Raw genomic sequence first — 18,406 nt, forward strand, 5'->3', positions numbered from 1 at the left:
TGGCAATGCTTTGATCTGTATATGGACTGATTTAAAATCCTGTGTCCTACAACGTAATCCTCATGACTCGGTGTAGCTGCTTGTTGACAGATGCAAAGCTGTTTTAAGCCACTATACATGTTATATTCACTATTTAAGAAGCTTCACATGAACTCAACATGACTGAAGTTGAACCAAAGAAGATCTCACAATACAAAAGTGTCACTTTAGATGACTTGAGTGTTTTATTGAATGCAACACCAAACCAGTGAAGTTGAGAAATGAGTCGGAGCAGTTCACACAATCCTGCAGAAGAATGACCAGGAAACATCTGTAAATAAAGAAACGTCCTCATTAATTATCTGTGTTTACACAATAACACACATTACTTTATATTTATATATATATATTTAACAAGGACTAACAAGGACCACGTCAATAACAGTACGAGTTTCGAGAGGTTTATTGCATAGTGGAATGATTGTTAGATTCCAGAAGCGGAAGGGGTCGAGGGATGAAGGGATGTGGGGTAGGGATGAAGAGATGAAGTGATGTATGGTCGGGGTCAAGGTAGAGGGATGTAGGGTAGGGATGAAGAAATTAAGGGATGTAAGGAAGAAGAAACGAGGAGGGTTTGTAGAAAGGAGGTTAGGCGATCGATGGGGGACCGTTGATGTCCGGTGGCTGGCGGGAACGGGGGGAATGGAGACTGTAGGGTGGGGGCCGTCTCTTCGGAAGCTCCGGCGGTGCAGAGTCCCCTGTTGTTCCTGTAATCCTGCAAAAGAGAGAGAGAGAGAGAGAAATAGGAGGACAAAACGGGGTTGGGGGGGAGGGATGTGAAGACAGAGTCGAAGAGGAAGTGAACGGGTTCGTTGTGCTTAAATACTGTGTGCAGAGGAAACGAGCTGTGTTCTGGGCGTGGCCCTGTTCCTGAACTAAGTTTATAAAACTACATATAAGTATATATGCTGATACTCATCTTTTAGTCCAGCGTGAAAGGTAGCGGCTCAGGAGGTGGAGTGAGAGAGAGAGAAATAAAAATAACGGTAAGACAAATAATATTGTATTCATTGAATCAAAGTTACTAAATGATTCATATAGTAGGTAAGATGGACAAATAATCTTTGAATGATTTTGAAAATGAATGAAATTAATTATGAACAAATAGACGTAGCATACAGTTTGTAGGTATGTTACATAATATTACTTTGTTTTTATATTGTAGACTATTCTAGGTCACTTTCTCAACAAAACAGAAGCTCCTACTTACTTTTTCCGGCCAAAGGGAAAACAAACATGGTTAGTAACAGAAATGATCTTTGAATTATTGAATTAAGAATTTAATATATTTGGTGGCTGATGTGGTAAGTTCCTCTTCTCACATCAGCTTTCAGTGATATCTTTAGTGTTGACCTGGAGAGGATTAGAGACACTGAGGGGGATGCATGACGTGTGTGATTCAAGCACACCCCCCACTGTGCAGACTGCAGACCAACTACTATGAGCCACTGGTGCTGTGACAAGAAATATTGTGCTCATTGGAACACCGATCAAGCTAAAGGTTCCTTGCCCTGCCAGATGCAAAGGCCGGCCCTCAGCGTTAAAGTGGGTCAATCCAACGGCCCCAGTGCAAGGCGCTACATGGGGTGTCATCAGCCCTGCCACACACAAAGGCTACCATGAGAACCACTGGTCCTGCTTCGATGTGGACTCAGTGGTTGCTCCGATGACGTTTCTGGGAGGATTGATCCATCCAGCATGCATATATGAGTAGATACCATCGAAAAGCCCCAGTGCAAGGCGCTACATGGGGTGTCATCAGCCCTGCCAGATGCAAAGGCTACCATGAGAACCACTGGTCCTGCTTCGATGTGGACTCAGTGGTTGCTCCGATGACGTTTCTGGGAGGATTGTCAGTTGTCTGGCTGTGATGGCATCACATGGTTCACATGTGGGAAGACCTTACCGGGCAGCGTGGTCCATGAAGCTGTCAGAGGAGAACATCTGAAACACATGAGGCAGCTGAACCAGCATCTGGCAGATGGAACCCATTTTCGGCATGTTCTTAGTGGCAATCTGGGACAGAAACCACATAGGGAATATACTTTAAAAAAAACTACACAATCAAAAAGCAATGAAGAAAACTTTCCTTAGATATCCAGCTGCCTACAGTAAACAACTTAGTGTGGGTGCTGCTCCAACCGCTGAGTATTAACTCAATCCATGAGATCATTTCTACCTCTTAGTCATGTGTTAACTAAATTACAGTTCGTGCTGAACGCTCAGTCCCAGGAGCAGGTTTAATGTTACTGTAATGAGTACCTGTCCACGGTAGTTGGCGCAGTGCTTGGTGAGGATGTTGGTGATCTGTGGGTCCTGGATGGAGCTGAACACCAGCGTCTGCCGGTAGTGTCTGGCCCAGTTGTTCAGGTTTCACATCCTCACCCTGGAGAAGTCCACTCCATGGGAGTCCAGCGGCTGCAGGTTTATGTGCTTCATCGCATGCTGTAGAGGGGTGGACGATGTCAATTGTTATAAAACATTGACTTATACAGACACCGTAACCATATCATTTTAACCAATCGGATTCCAAAAATAGTCAGACTTAAATCTGAAATGCTCAATGCTCTCCAGCAGTGCTTCTATTTCCTAAATTATAACATATTGTGATTCATCAAATTCTACAATTATTGTTAAACAGCAGATGGCGCCACATTCTTCCCAACAGTAAGAACACAACACCGCTGAAGAGATGCCATCCTGCAGTAATGTGTGCTGTTGAACAGATGTGTGTTCTTACCAAGACGTGTTCCCAGTGTCCCATGAGTAAGACGTCTGCCTGGTCCACCACCAGCAGATCGATGGAGGAGAGGAAGTCAATGTCTCGCTTACTTTCTCCTTCTGCTCCCAGCACCGTACGGAGGCCCAGCGGTGACGCGATGATGATGTCCGATGAATAAAAGGGGGAGTACAGGCGTATGCTGCTGCTCACAATGGAGACGCCTGGGGAGGAGAGAAGACAGCGACAAGGCCTCAGACGGGAAGACTTGGTGGTTTGTCTAAAGATTGTCTGACTTCTGTTTGTTAAACCGTACCTATCTTGAAGTGATCGTCCACGTTGCCCGAGAAGATGGCGCTGTAATCGTCTGGCCTCTGCTGATTGGGCGGCTTGTCATCTGCCTCTTCGCCGAACTCTTCCTTGAACCTCTTCTTGTTGTTGACCACTATCTTCTTGCCTCTGGTCTCCAGCAGGCTGATGAGCGTCTGGACGACCCGCAGAGCTCCGCCTCGGAACGGAACGAGGATCAGGACCTGACATATTTATAACAATCATTACAGCAGAGAGAATTAATATTGCGCTTTTGAACACTTGTGGCTAAGTGGACGCATTACGAAAAGTGATGATAGCAGATCACATGAATGTACTGGACGACCTAAATAACCCTGATTGAGCAATACTGCCGCTTCTGTTGCAGGTGGAGCATCAAGTAATGCAATTAGGGATCACTCTCAGATCACTCATGCATACGACATAACTGCTGGACTAGAATATGTTCAGGGTGAAATATATTGGATTCTACTCACACACATGCAGAGAGACTTGTGAGCAGCAAGTAAAGCATATAGTTTCCCAATGGTTGAACTATTTTGTGACAAATGCATTTTAACACCAAAACAAAGTTTCAATGATTTCGTAAGTTGTACAATGTGTGACTACAAAATCAGCAATGCATCTGAGGCATGATGGGACAATTGTGCACTTTTATTTCCTACTGCAGTACTCTTGATATTTGAGACTAAAACAGGCACAATTTGCAAGTGAAAGAGAGTTAAAAAGTACTTTACTTTGGGCCGGGTCAGTCCTTGGTCTCTGGGTTCGTCCTGCGGCTCAGCTCCAGGTTTAGCTTGGGTTTTCGGCTCCCTTAGCAGTGCGTTGTGAGCCAGGACCTGGGAGTTGGCCTTCAGTGCGTGGTTGAGCACGTGGAGGCAGTATGCACCGCAGACCTGAGGGCCCTGGGTCACAGGACAGGTTTCTGGGTGGTAGAGGTCCTTGTAGGAGCCCATAAGCGCTAGCAGCTCAAGCTGCAGCGGGCTGATCTCCCCAGCCAGCCCCATAGGGTTGCAGGTCTGGTTCAGATCCTTCCGGCTGGTCTTCAAAACTTTGTGGAAAACTGGCAGGTTTGTGCCTTTCTGTGGGCCGATGCCTCCAAACTTCTCCAGGGGAAAGGTACAGAGTAGAGTGCCCAATTTTGGCCACTAAATGTGAGGAAAGGCAAAGATAGTTACGCACATCAAATGTAGTTAGAATTCATTCGAATGTAAAAGTTGGTCAATTTTGCAAAACTGTGAATTTAATACCGTGATCTGAGCCTTGGCTTTGCTGCCAGATGTTATCTTCTGCACATCCTCTTCCCCAAGCTCTGTGTCTAAATGCTGTAGAAACATGTCTGCCGATACAGAAAAAAAACTGTAAGACATTCCTCCGTCAAATCGTATTCCTCAACTTTTATAATTGAGCACGCAAGACAACTATTTTGAAAAAGAATGAACATAAAATGCATCTCTTAAAGGTTACAGGGAACATAGGGTGATACATCTGACAAAACTAATGACTGAATTTTCTGAGCAGTAGTAGCAGTACCTTTGCTGTCTTCCTGCTCTGCGGGGCTTTCAGCGGCCCCCTGTCCTCCTTCGTCCGTGAAGGTGGTCTCCAGACAGAACTGGGTCTCATGCTCCTCGTCTACGAACTCATCTCCTGCCGCCTTCTCCTCCCCGTCTACTGCTTCAGTTACAGCCTCATCTGCATCCTTGGGCTCGTCTTCTCCCCTTCATCTTCATCACCATGCTCACTGTCATCACCGACTCCATCACTTTCCCCTACAAAAAAAAGCACAACAATATTCAGTCGACTGCAGTGTGTTGGCCTACACTGTCCTCAGGTGTGATGGAAATAAACAACTCACCTTCATCAAGAAGCTCCTCTTCTTCCTCTTCATCATCAGTGCTCTCCTCTTCACTCTTGTCATTACTGGTTGGTTGGCTGAGAGTAGAAAGAAGCTTCTGATAGGCTGTTTTCTGCTCTGGTTCCTCCTCCTCATCCTCCAGTTCATCAGGCTCAACGTCAGACTGTTCTGGGCTTGCTTGCTGAAAAATGTGAGAACAAAACACCTTTCAATTTGTAATATTATAATATTAGTACGGGTAAAATATTACAAAACGGGAGTTTATCAGCGACTGGGTGGCCAATATCAGTCAATATCAAGGATATGCTATGGCTAGTGCACGTGTGTAAGTAAACCCCATGCAACTGATGTCCTTGTACTCTTTCTGCTCCGGGCCAGTTTGCTAGTTAATAGGTTATTACCTACAGTAGAGGATCACGTTGAACATCCATTAACTAACGTGTGACTACTTGATTTTCTCGAGTCATCTCCAAAGTCCTTCTCAGTAACGTTGTTTTATGCAATTTAACAAGTGGACATTGAGAACTACATTGGGAATAACAAACAGCTACATTCCTAAATATTGCATTTTAGGGAAAACATTTCGGGCGTGTCTATGACGTTACGGTTTAGCTCCTTCGAACAGCATAGTTTTAAGTTTTTACCAGTGGTGGGCCGTCAGGGCCTGCAAGGCCTTCTCTGCTGGCCTAAACAGAATCACGAAGCTATATCTATTTTATAATTTAATATTTTTTCTTAAATACACTACATGTATTATAATATATAAAAATATTTTTCCCATTATCTTATTTTCTCATTGCACAGCTACTGTCTTCCTCAGTTGCTCTGCTTCCAGTGCAGCTTGTTTTAAGTAGAGCTTTTATCCAATCAGATTTCACCTCTGTGTCTCTAGGTAAGCACAGAGGCCCGAGGCCTGCAGACTCTCAAGTGCATCCTGGTGCAGTTTAAGTGAATGGGGAAGATATTGTTGATTGTCATAGTGTTCAACCATCCATCCATCCATCCATTTTCCTCCGCTTATCCGGGGTCGGGTCGCGGTGGCAACAGGCCAAGCAGGCTGACCCAGACTTCCCTCTCACCGGCAACATGTTCCAGCTCATTCTGGGGGATCCCGAGGCGTTCCCAGGCCAGCTGGGAGATGTAATCCCTCCAGCGTGTTCTGGGTCTTCCCCGGGGTCTCTTCCCAGTTGGACGTGCCTGGAAAACCTCCAGTGGGAGGCGTCCAGGAGGCATCCTAATTAGATGCCCGAACCACCTCAGCTGACTCCTTTCGACGCGAAGGAGTAGCGGCTCGACTCCAAGCTCCCTCCTGATGACCGAGCTCCTTACCCTATCTCTAAGGCTGAGCCCGGCCACCCTACGGAGGAAGCTCATTTCGGCCGCTTGTAGCCGCGACCTTGTCCTTTCGGTCACGACCCAGAGTTCGTGACCATAGGTAGGAACGTAGACCGAGTGGTAAATTGAGAGCTTTGCCTTCCGGCTCAGCTCCCTCTTCACCAAGACGGTCCGGTGCAGCGCCTGCTTTACTGCTGCAGCCGCACCGATCCATCTGTCGATCTCCCGCTCCATCTTACCCTCACTCGTGAACAAGACCGCGAGATACTTGAACTCTTTCGCTTGAGGTAGGCACTTCATCCCCACCTGGAGAGAGCAATCTACCGGTTTCCGGCAGAGCACCATGGCCTCAGATTTGGAGGTGCTAACTCTCATCCCCGCCGCTTCACACTCGGCTGCAAACCGCCGCAGTGAATGCTGGAGGTCACGATCCGAGGAGGCTAACAGGACCACATCATCTGCAAACAGCAGAGAGGCGATCCCGAGACCCCCGAACCCGACGTTCTCCACCCCCCGGCTGCGCCTAGATATCCTGTCCATGAAAGTCACGAACAGGACCGGAGACAAAGGGCAGCCCTGGCGGAGGCCAACACCCACCAGGAACGTGTCTGACTTATTGCCGAGAATGCGGACACAGCTCCTACTGCAGTCGTACAGAGACCGGATCGCCCGTTGTAATGGGTCCGGCACCCCATACTCCCGCAGCACCCCCCACAAGAACCCCCGAGGGACCCGGTCGAAAGCCTTCTCCAAGTCCACAAAGCACATGTAGACTGGTTGGGCAAACTCCCAGAACCCCTCCAGTAGTCTTGCGAGGGTAAAGAGCTGGTCCACTGTTCCACGGCCGGGACGGAATCCGCATTGCTCCTCTTGAATCTGAGGTTCGACAAACGGTCGGAGCCTCCTTTCCAGCACCCTGGCATAAGCCTTCCCCGGGAGGCTGAGTAGTGTGATACCCCGGTAATTCGAGCACACTCTCCAGTCCCCCTTTTTGAAAATGGGAACCACCATCCCGGTCTGCCAGTCCATGGGCACTGATCCCGACCCCCATGCGACATTGAAGAGGCGTCTCAGCCAGGACAGCCCAACTATGTCCAGCGCTTTCAGCATCTCAGGGCGGATCTCATCCACCCCCGGCGCCTTGCCACCGAGGAGCTTTTTGACTACCTCAGCGGCCTCTGCCAGGGATATGGGTGAGCCTCCCCCTAGATCTTCAGGCGCTGCCTCCTCTGCAGAGGACATGTTGGTCGGGTTTAGGAGTTCCTCAAAGTGCTCTTTCCACCGCCCGACGATGTCCCCTGTCCGGGTCAGCAGTCCCCCCCCCTGCTGAGAACAGCCTGGGGTAAGCCCTGCTTTCCCTTCCTGAGTCGTCGGATGGTTTGCCAGAACCTCCTTGAGGCCAACCGAAAGTCCTTCTCCATGGCCTCCCCGAACTCCTCCCATGCCCGAGTTTTAGCATTCGCGACCACCGCAGCTGCAGCCCTTCTGGCCTGCCGGTACCTGTCAGCTGCTTCGGGAGACCCCTGGGCCAACCAGGCCTTGAAGGTCTCCTTCTTCAGCTTGACGGCTTCCCTCACCTCCGGTGTCCACCACCGGGTTCTCGGGTTGCCGCCACGACAGGCACCGATGACCTTCCGGCCACAGCTCCTAGCGGCCGCGTCCACAATAGAGGCTTTGAACATGGTCCATTCGGATTCCATGTCCCCAACCTCCCTCGGGATGTGTGAGAAGTTCTTCCCGCCAGGTTTCTCCGTCATTGCCCACGTGAGCATTGAAGTCCCCCAGGAGAACTATGGAGTCGGTAGGCGGTGTCCTTTCCAGGACCCCTCCCACCGACTCCAAGAAGGCCGGATACTCTGAACTGCTGTTTGGTGCATAAGTACAAACCACAGTCAGAGCCTTGCTCCCCGCAACCCGTAGGTGCATGGAGGCGACCCTCTCGTTCTCCGGGGAGAACTCCAACACAGCGGCGCTCAGCCGGGGGCTCGTGAGTATCCCCACTCCCGCCCGGCACCTCTCACCCTGGGCAACTCTGGAAAAGGACAAAGTCTAACCCCTCTCCAGGAGCTTGGTTCCAGAGCCAGCGCTGTGTGTGGAGGTGAGTCCAACTATATCTAGCTGGTACCGCTCCACCTCCTGCACCAGCTCTGGCTCTTTCCCCGCTAGCGAGGTGACGTTCCACGTCCCTACAGCTAGTCTATGCTGCCGGCGATCGGCTCGCCCAGGCCTCCTGCCTGACCTGCCGCCCGGTCTGCATTGCACCCGACCCCGATGCTTATCCCTGCGGGTGGTGGGTCCACAGGGTGGCTGCTCCATGTTGTTTATTCGGGCTGAGCCCGACCGGGCCCCATGGGCGAAGGCCCGGCCACCAGACGCTCGCCGACGAGCTCCCCTCCTGGGTCTGGCTCCGGGAGGGTGCCCCGGTTTCCCTGGTCCGGGCGAGGTGACTGAAGTCCGTGGGCTGCTTTTCATCGGGGTCGTTTTGAACCGCTCTTAGTCTGGGCTCTCCTCCTATAGCTACGTCAGCATTACTCCAGGTGCAGCTCTGCTGCGAGGTGCAGAGTGTGCTGTGATTGGTCAGTGGGCGAGCACGTGACTAAAGTGAAACGTATGCTTGCTAGCAGAACTTAGGTTGTTAGCAGTCAGAGTTCAAGTGGAAAGATATGGAAGAAATTATGGCATTTTTAGTTTTTTTTAACCTAGCTTTGTTTTTTTTTAACATCAAATGGCGGAAGGAGGAGAAACTGATTTAGTGGCGGAGTTACTGGGAACGGCTTTCTCAAGAAGGATATTTCCGGACAAACTGGACATAGTAAGAAATGGCCGGTCAACCCCACAGCTAGCAGCCCTGACCCAGCCAGGAAAAGGATTTGTGCGCCACTTTCAGTCCGCAAACTATGAACGGTATTCCTAGCTGACAGGGTCGGAGAAGAGATGCAAATTGTATTGCTGGGAATGCTTGTTATTTGCGACTGAACGTCTTGGTGTATGGAGCCCTGCTGGATTTGGTAAACTGAGCAAGACCGCTACGCGTCACCAAAGTACGGCGGGACACGTACAAGCTACGGTGCTCTTGAAAACGTTTGGAGGGACCCGAGTGGATCTCCAGATCAACGAACAAGTTCGCAGGGAAACGTAGTTCCACATTGAAAAAGTTAAGAAGAATAGGGAAATACTGAAAAGGACCTCTTGCTGGAACTGAAACGCACGGATGTACTGCACAGCCGAGTTATTGAACTCTTTGTAAACAAAGAGGAGGATGGGCTTTGTATTTAAATAGAACAGCATTTGTTAAGTGAAACTGCTTTTGTTTTCTTTATATCTGCAGTGTGTTAATTTTGCCTATCGTGTCGTTTATGGATATCAGAATCAGAATCAGCTTTATTGGCCATGTATGCGTACGCATACATGGAATTTGTCTCCGGTTTCCACTCCGCTCTCAATGTACATACAATACACTATTTTACAATAAACAAGGAAAAATATATAAGAATAAAAAAGGGCAGCAAAAAAGTAGAACAGATGTAGGTATAAACATTTAACAGCTATATAAACATTTAACAGCTATTTTGTTCCCTGATGTAAACATATTTGAATGGCCCTTGCTCTTTAGTGTGAGCGTTGCTGGATTGTTTTGTCATGCTTTGTTGTGAATATATGTGACGGTTCTTGCGAGTTAGCTCTTGTCATTGTGTTAATTACATCGATTTTGACCATATGCATTGTCGGTTAATTACGAAGCATACCGTCCTGCGTGGGTTTAGGGTCCGGATAATTGAATCAGTTTGGGCTGTTTTCTTTTACAAACAAGAATTATGGTCTGGAGAAATGGGGATTGTGTGGCGATTGCTTAGCCCTGTTTGAATCAGTAGGAAACAGCTAAACGCTGCGGGGAGAATGTAGCGCGAGTTTGTGCGTGTTGTTTTGCTTCCGGGGTCAGACGCTGACCCGGAAATTAAACAGACAGACAGACCGGTGTCCACCGAAAACGTTATATTTACCACGATTTAATCTTCTGCATTTTCCAAATGCACCAGTATTATTGTTCGGGTTGTAAGCCTTGTACCGAACGGTTTAAAACGAATACGTGATGTTACACCCCTAGAAACAAATAACCGTAGCTGTGGCGCCATCATGAGGTTATTAGGTGGCAAGACAGCAGTGAAGGCCCAGGTATAAAATGCACGGCCCGCCACTGGTTTTTACTAGTAACGTATACATATAGCTAACACATAGCCCACTGAATCTGTCTCGACTGTGACCACCGTCGTCTAAAGGCAACGTAGCTAGTTGGCTAATATAAAAGTAGCTTAATTATACATTTAAAACTGCCCGAAGTTCGCTGCACTGCTTACACATCATGGAATGGATGCTCCTCCCCGAATTCCTTCAAGTGTTTCTTCTGTTTTTTGGTTAAATTAGTGAGAAGCTGCTTAGTCTTTTAGCTGCCTCCTTTTCCCCATGTTGACAGTGGGTTGCACGTGCGATTCTTGAGCTTCTTCGGTGGTGGTGAGTCAGTAGCTGCATTACTGCCACCTATAGGTCCGGAGTGAATTTACATGTGTGCAGTTCGGTCCTGGTCGGTGACAAGGGTTGATGCTCTGTTGCTTCGTAGTCTTCTTAGATATACTGTATAATATGCTCATCTGTGATTTGAAGTCCTCCTCACGTGAGCTTGGCTTCACACAAGACAGGCACACGCTAGAGCTTTCAACAAAGTCTGGCCTTTGTCTTTAGTGTCCAGAGGGCTGGGTAGTGTAGCTGTCAAAAGAAATGCCTCACACGTGTTAAAGCCACATGCGAGCCAAGCTGTCAAAGGACCATAACCTCATACTACTGTGTTAGCTCTGGAAAATCCTACCCCTGCAAATGGCAACCAAAAGGACGTCATTTGTTTGCCACAAAGCTATATCACAAAGGTGCCATTTTAATGGATAAGGGTCAAAGTCATTAAGGAAGTGCAAATGTGCATTTCAGATACAAAGTTACCTACATTTCAATTGTGTTCCCTGTTATAAACTGAATTTGTTTTAATATGACTTATTTATGACTTAATGAAGAACACAGTTCAGTACAAAATGGACAGGGCAACAGTATGTGTATCAAGGCTGCATTGTTTCCAGTATAATAGATGTATACACATGTATATTATCCACTATAATGACTTTAATGCCTACTTGCTGTTAAATCATGCTGCTGTATGTACAAATGTCCCTAAACCTGAAGGATTACATGTGTTCTGATGCGTGAAGTAGATAAGGTTGTGCAGACACAAGTACTGCAAGATCTTAAAGAAATCCTGTCTGGGTCCACCTTCAGGCCACAATTCACTTTTTTTTTGGTTTATTTCTTTGCAGAGTGGTATCCAAGAATAGCAATGTTTTTTTCCCCTCAATTTTTCATCCTTCAATGTTTTTTGTTTAATGATCATCACATCTTTACTGCCAGCATGGCCTGTTAGTTGTATGTGTGGAAAAAGCATTGTTTTTTCTGTCTAACAAACCCAACTTAATGCTTAATTACCTAATGAAATACTTAGTATTATTCCTGAAGTGTTTACAATCCGTCTTATGTGTTCATCTTCTTACCTCCCTGACCGTTGATGGTTTCTCAGAGCTGTTGGATATGTGGCAATGCTTTGATCTGTATATGGACTGATTTAAAATCCTGTGTTCTACAACGTAATCCTCATGACTCGGTGTAGCTGCTTGTTGACAGATGCAAAGCTGTTTTAAGCCACTATACATGTTATATTCACTATTTAAGAAGCTTCACATGAACTCAACATGACTGAAGTTGAACCAAAGAAAATCTCACAATACAAAAGTGTCACTTTAGATGACTTGAGTGTTTTATTGAATGCAACACCAAACCAGTGAAGTTGAGAAATGAGTCGGAGCAGTTCACACAATCCTGCAGAATGACCAGGAAACATCTGTAAATAAAGAAACGTCCTCATTAATTATCTCAGTGTTTCTGTGTTTACACAATAACACACATTACTTTATATATATATATATATATATATATATTTAACAAGGACTAACAAGGACCACGTCAATAACAGTACGAGTTTCGAGAGGTTTATTGCATAGTGGAATGATTGTTAGATTCCAGAAGCGGAAGGGGTCGAGGGATGAATAGATATAGGGTAGGGGTAGAGGGATGAAGGGATGTGGGGTAGGGATGAAGAGATGAAGGGATGTAAGGAAGAAGAAACGAGGAGGGTTTGTAGAAAGGAGGTTAGGCGATCGATGGGGACCGTTGATGTCCGGCGGCTGGCGGGAACGGGGGGAATGGAGACTGTAGGGTGGGGGCCGTCTCTTCGGAAGCTCCGGCGGTGCAGAGTCCCCTGTTGTTCCTGTAATCCTGCAAAAGAGAGAGAGAGAGAGAGAAATAGGAGGACAAAAACGGGGTTGGGGGGAGGGATGTGAAGACAGAGTCGAAGAGGAAGTGAACGGGTTCGTTGTGCTTAAATACTCTGCAGAGGAAACGAGCTGTGTTCTGGGCGTGGCCCTGTTCCTGAACTAAGTTTATAAAACTACATATAAGTATATATGCTGATACTCGTCTTTTAGTCCAGCGTGAAAGGTAACGGCTCAGGAGGTGGAGTGAGAGAAATAAAAATAATGGTAAGACAAATAATATTGTATTCATTGAATCAAAGATACTAAATGATTCATATAGTAAGTAAGACGGACAAATAATCTTTGAATGACCAAATAAGAAATTAATTATTAACAAATAGACGTAGCATACAGTTTGTAGGTATGTTACATAATATTACTTTGTTTTTATATTGTAGACTATTCTAGGTCACTTTCTCAACAAAACAGAAGCTCCTACTTACTTTTTCCGGCCAAAGGGAACACAATGTCAGCCCGTCCCATCGTAGAGTCAATCCGAGTCGCTCTCTTCGGACCACCTCGGCCTCTTCGCAGCAGCCTCCTCCTCGTCGTCGCTCTCTTCCCTGCGTCGTTTTGTGGAGGAGTCCTCAAGGCCGACGACATCGATCTCAGGGTCCTCCTCCTCTTCAGGTAGCCCATACCTGTACCTGTCAATAATACACTCAAAAGCAGCATTAAAAGCGTCACCATCATATGGGTCAGCGTTAGGTTCAGCGTGAATCAAAGATAGTAAATGATTAATATATTTTATAATATATTTGATGCTCATACCAACCTTTTTTGTCCACGGTGAACAGCAGCAGCTCAGGTGGTGGAGTATTGTAAAAGTTAAGTATGAGACAGAATGGTTAATAAAACAATATTTCAATTATAAAATAAACATACTAAAGGCATAAACAGATTAACATTATAATACATTGAGCTATTTCTAACTTTGCCTTTACATTATAGATTCTAAATCAGAAGCTCTGACTCACCTTTTCTGTCCACGGTGATGGAGTAAGAGAGGGAACAATAAATCATCGTAAGTAAGACGGACAAATAATCTTTGAATGACCAAATAAGAAATTAATTATGAACAAATAGACGTAGCATACAGTTTGTAGGTATGTTACATAATATTACTTTGTTTTTATATTGTAGACTATTCTAGGTCACTTTCTCAACAAAACAGAAGCTCCTACTTACTTTTTCCGGCCAAAGGGAAAACAAACATGGTTAGTAACAGAAATGATCTTTGAATTATTGAATTAAGAATTTTATATATTTTAAATATTACTATACCTTTCTGGGCAATATTATTAAGGCAATTTCAACCCGCAGACTTTAACCAAACTGTCTTTGGGGAGTTTCCCTGGTCCCGTTTTCAATATTATTAAGGCAATTTTAACCCGCAGACTTTAACCAAACTGTCTTTGGGGAGTTTCCCATGTCCCGTTTTCAATATTATTAAGGCAATTTTAACCCGCAGACTTTAACCAAACTGTCTTTGGGGAGTTTCCCTGGTCCCGTTTTCAATATTATTAAGGCAATTTTAACCCGCAGACTTTAACCAAACTGTCTTTGGGGAGTTTCCCTGGTCCCGTTTTCATGAGGTTTGCTCGTATTGGATGTTCTGTATTTAGGTGTCCAGCGCAGTGCTAGTCAATTTTCAAGCGCAGGTGGTAAGTTCCTCTTCTCACATCAGCTTTCAGTGATATCTTTAGTGTTGACCTGGAGAGGATTAGAGACACTGAGGGGGATGCATGACGTGTGTGATTCAAGCACACCCCCCACTGTGCAGACTGCAGACCAACTACTAGGAGCCACTGGTGCTGTGACAAGAAATATTGTGCTCATTGGAACACCGATCAAGCTAAAGGTTCCTTGCCCTGCCAGATGCAAAGGCCGGCCCTCAGCGTTAAAGTGGGTCAATCCAACGGCCCCAGTGCAAGGCGCTACATGGGGTGTCATCAGCCCTGCCACACACAAAGGCTACCATGAGAACCACTGGTCCTGCTTCGATGTGGACTCAGTGGTTGCTCCGATGACGTTTCTGGGAGGATTGATCCATCCAGCATGCATATATGAGTAGATACCATCGAAAAGCCCCAGTGCAAGACACTACATGGGGTGTCACTAGCTCAGCCAGACGCAAAGGCCGGCCCTGAAGAATAAAGAAAGGTTGAGCTGTGAAAAAATGAAGAGATACTACAGAAAAGCCCCAGTGCAAGACGCTACATGGGTTTTCTCCAGCCTTGAAGACGCAAACGCCAGCACTCAGGATGAAATAAAGGTTGATCGATCCAGCGTGCAGATATGACGCCCTCAGGGTTAAAGTGGGTCAATCCAACGGCCCCAGTGCAAGGCGCTACATGGGGTGTCATCAGCCCTGCCAGATGCAAAGGCTACCATGAGAACCACTGGTCCTGCTTCGATGTGGACTCAGTGGTTGCTCCGATGACGTTTCTGGGAGGATTGATCCATCCAGCATGCATATATGAGTAGATACTATAGAAAAGCCCCAGTGCAAGACGCTACATGGGGTGTCATCAGCCCTGCCAGATGCAAAGGCTACCATGAGAACCACTGGTCCTGCTTCAATGTGGACTCAGTGGTTGCTCCGATGACATTTCTGCGAGGATTGTCAGCCCGTCCCATCGTAGAGTCAATCCGAGTCGCTGTCTTCGGACCACCTCGGTCTCTTCATAGCAGCCTCCTCCTCGTCGTCGCTCTCTTCCCTGCGTCGTTTTGTCGAGGAGCCGAGGCCAGAAGTTGAGGGAACTGCTGCATCCGTGAGCTCTTCTGAAGAATCATCCAAGAAGAGTGGCCCGATGTCTTCAAGATCCAGAAGAGGGAGCTCAATTTCAAACTCAAAGTCCTCAAGTCCGATGACATCAATCTCAGGGTCCTCCTCCTCTTCAGGTAGCCCATACCTGTACATGTCAATAATACGCTCAAAAGCAGCATCAAAGGCATTATAATCAAAAGGTTCAGCGTCACGAAAAGCAGGGTCAGGGTCAGCGTGAGGGAAAGCAGGGTCAGCGTAAGGGTCAGCGTGAGGGAAAGCAGGGTCAGGGTCAGCGTGAGGGAAAGCAGGGTCAGCGTAAGGGTCAGCGTAAGGGTCAGCGTGAGGGAAAGCAGGGTCAGGGTCAGCGTGAGGGAAAGCAGGGTCAGCAAAAGCATAAGGAGCAGCGACAGGAACAGCGTAGTAAACAGGGTAGTAAACAGGGTAGTAAACAGGAAGAAGAACATAGCCTTGTTGTTGTCCCTCCATCACAAAGTGTGGTGGTGGGAACTGCAGCTCACCCTCAGCCTCCTGAAGCCCGTCCACATGATCCGCACCAACGCCAACCTCTTCCTCCTCGTCCTCGTAATCAAGAAGGACCGGGTCGTCGGGCATAAGGGCGGCATCAGGGCGGGCTGAGGTAGGAAGAAAAACATTTATTTAAAAAAAGTCACATCCACAAGCCACCAACTAACACAAACCCACCGCTAGTCTGCTTCAAAAGGCAGCTATTTCAGTATTTATCAGGAGCAAATTATGAAAATGCTATTTCCATGTGAGACCATAGCCACGGTCCAAACTTATTCCGTAGGGAAAGGCCAGTGTGCACATTATCACCAGCCGAGCACTTTTAAAAAACGCTCTTACATTTGGAACTGGATTCAGAAAACGTCATTCACATACACTAATACAATCAGACAACATTTGCCCAAACTATTTTCCACTCCTTCATGTATATGCAACCTTGTACTGTAAGAGATGTGTTGGTAAAAGCTTTTGTCCTCCATTGTACCATGCTGTACACACTGCAAAATACTACACACAAATACTCCATCATGCTCTTATAGCATCTGTTTCTTCACTTAAAGAACATATTGAATGGGGTGCTGTGCAATAAACACATGTTAAATTGTGATGAATGGATCCAAATCATATCCATTTGTTATTGTTTGTTTAAAGAGCACAGTAGCAGTAATGAAGGGCTAAAGAGCTAAAGTGATGTGGAGTTGTATTCAGTCAGATTTAGTTATTTGGCATACAGTACTTCTGTCTACTTGGTGAGGGAAGAATGGATCAGTTTAACCCTTGTTTGCACAACACAATTCTACATAACAACCCTGTTCACATTGTATAGCCATAATAAAAGTCAGACTACTATATTATAAGTCAGAACAAAGCGTGTTGCATCATAGTTTGGACCTTGTGGTGATTCTGACTCTATTCAGTGAGAGATGACACTGCCTCCAATACTATCTAAAGTTTCTAATAAACTGTGAAATACACTGCGATGAAGCCAAAAGGTTTGATGCGCAGAGACCCGTGTGCGCAATTACGCACGCAATTACACACGCCAAAACGTGGGTCCCTGCCATTAATTCAGGCGCTAGTAACAACATGGTTTCTGCAAAATATCCACAGTGAAATATGTGCGTCTTGGCACCTCAAACTAATTTATTTTATTTAGTCCGCTGCATGACAAACCACTTTACAGATAAAACTACATGAACCACAAATCACAATGTTATGATGACACTAACATGACTGACAGATGACTGAACGCTTTGGTTTTTAGGTCCATTAACTGTCAGACATTTACGTTCACTAACGTTAATGCTACATCTCTTTCATTCAGGCTCGTAACAATATTGATCCGTTGGTGCATTTTAATGAATATCTTGAAGCTAGCTCTCAAATGCTCCTTATGTTAGTGCTATCTTGCCATGGTGCTAGGAAGGTTCTATTTCTCAAAATGGTGGAGGCGCCATTTTGTTTCTGAGATTTTCAACACAAAAATCGACGATTTGATCCCCTCAAACAAAAATAACGGTGTTTTCATGTCCCTACACATGTGTTAACACATTCGACACCTATTTCGAAGAAGAAAGTCCAGTCTTAACATATAATTATTGTTTTACACCAGAAACTGTGAGTGGCCTCAAAATCTGAGTTTTTGTAATGAGCTAGCTTACAATTCTGAACATTCTTTAGCTTAATATTCAACAATTTAACGTAATTAAACGCACATTTTGTACTGAAATGACCTTTTATGGATTCAAGGAACATTAATAAACACATTTGGCATGAAATTAAAAAAAAAAAATTATAATCTTTACCTGTAGGTCTGAAGATGCACACTGGTCTGCACGCTGGGGGTCCACTGGAAGCCATTGTATCCAACAGGTATTGTTTGCTGTAGGTATTCAACTCAGTTCTCCAACAGTTTGTTTTCGAGGTGATCAGATCTCTGAGAGCTCAATCTTTTAGGTGCTGCAGGTAAACTTGTTAGGTTGAAGTGCAACTCAGAAAGGCCGTTTTTCGATGACGTCACTATTATGTGACCACGCCCCCTCCACTAACGCAGGCATGCGTGTGTGAGAGAGATTTTATTTTATAGTAAATTGTGTAAATGTAAATAGTTTGGACTGTGTGTGTGTGTTTACAATAGGTGTTTCCATAGATCCGTGATGTGTGTGATGATCTGTGATGATACACTTCACATCATCTTGACCCAGAGCATACATACAAGGTTCAACCAAGAATGAAACATGTCAGCAGTTTCATTTGTGTTGTTGTTGATTTAGATATAAAATAATGAATAGAAAGGCAGTAGACATGAGTAGACATGAACTAAACTAAACTTGAATCACTGCATGCTTCCATCGACATCATGCAAAGATTGCACAATTCATGAATCCCAAATGTATCGCATTTAATTGAGTACCATGTGGGGCTTT

The 18,406-nt window shown here is 45.9% G+C and overlaps 1 pseudogene; it reads right to left on the reverse strand.

Moving 5' to 3' along the window:
* Nucleotides 1–201: 201 nt before the first annotated feature.
* On the reverse strand, nucleotides 202–6,623 carry LOC142950076 (U3 small nucleolar RNA-associated protein 25 homolog; annotated as a pseudogene).
* Between the last annotated feature and the right edge of the window lie 11,783 nt (nucleotides 6,624–18,406).

This window comes from Anarhichas minor, unplaced genomic scaffold (genome assembly GCF_050575085.1).
Source record: "Anarhichas minor isolate MPS153535 unplaced genomic scaffold, ASM5057508v1 ptg000014l, whole genome shotgun sequence".
Lineage (NCBI taxonomy): Eukaryota > Metazoa > Chordata > Actinopteri > Perciformes > Anarhichadidae > Anarhichas > Anarhichas minor.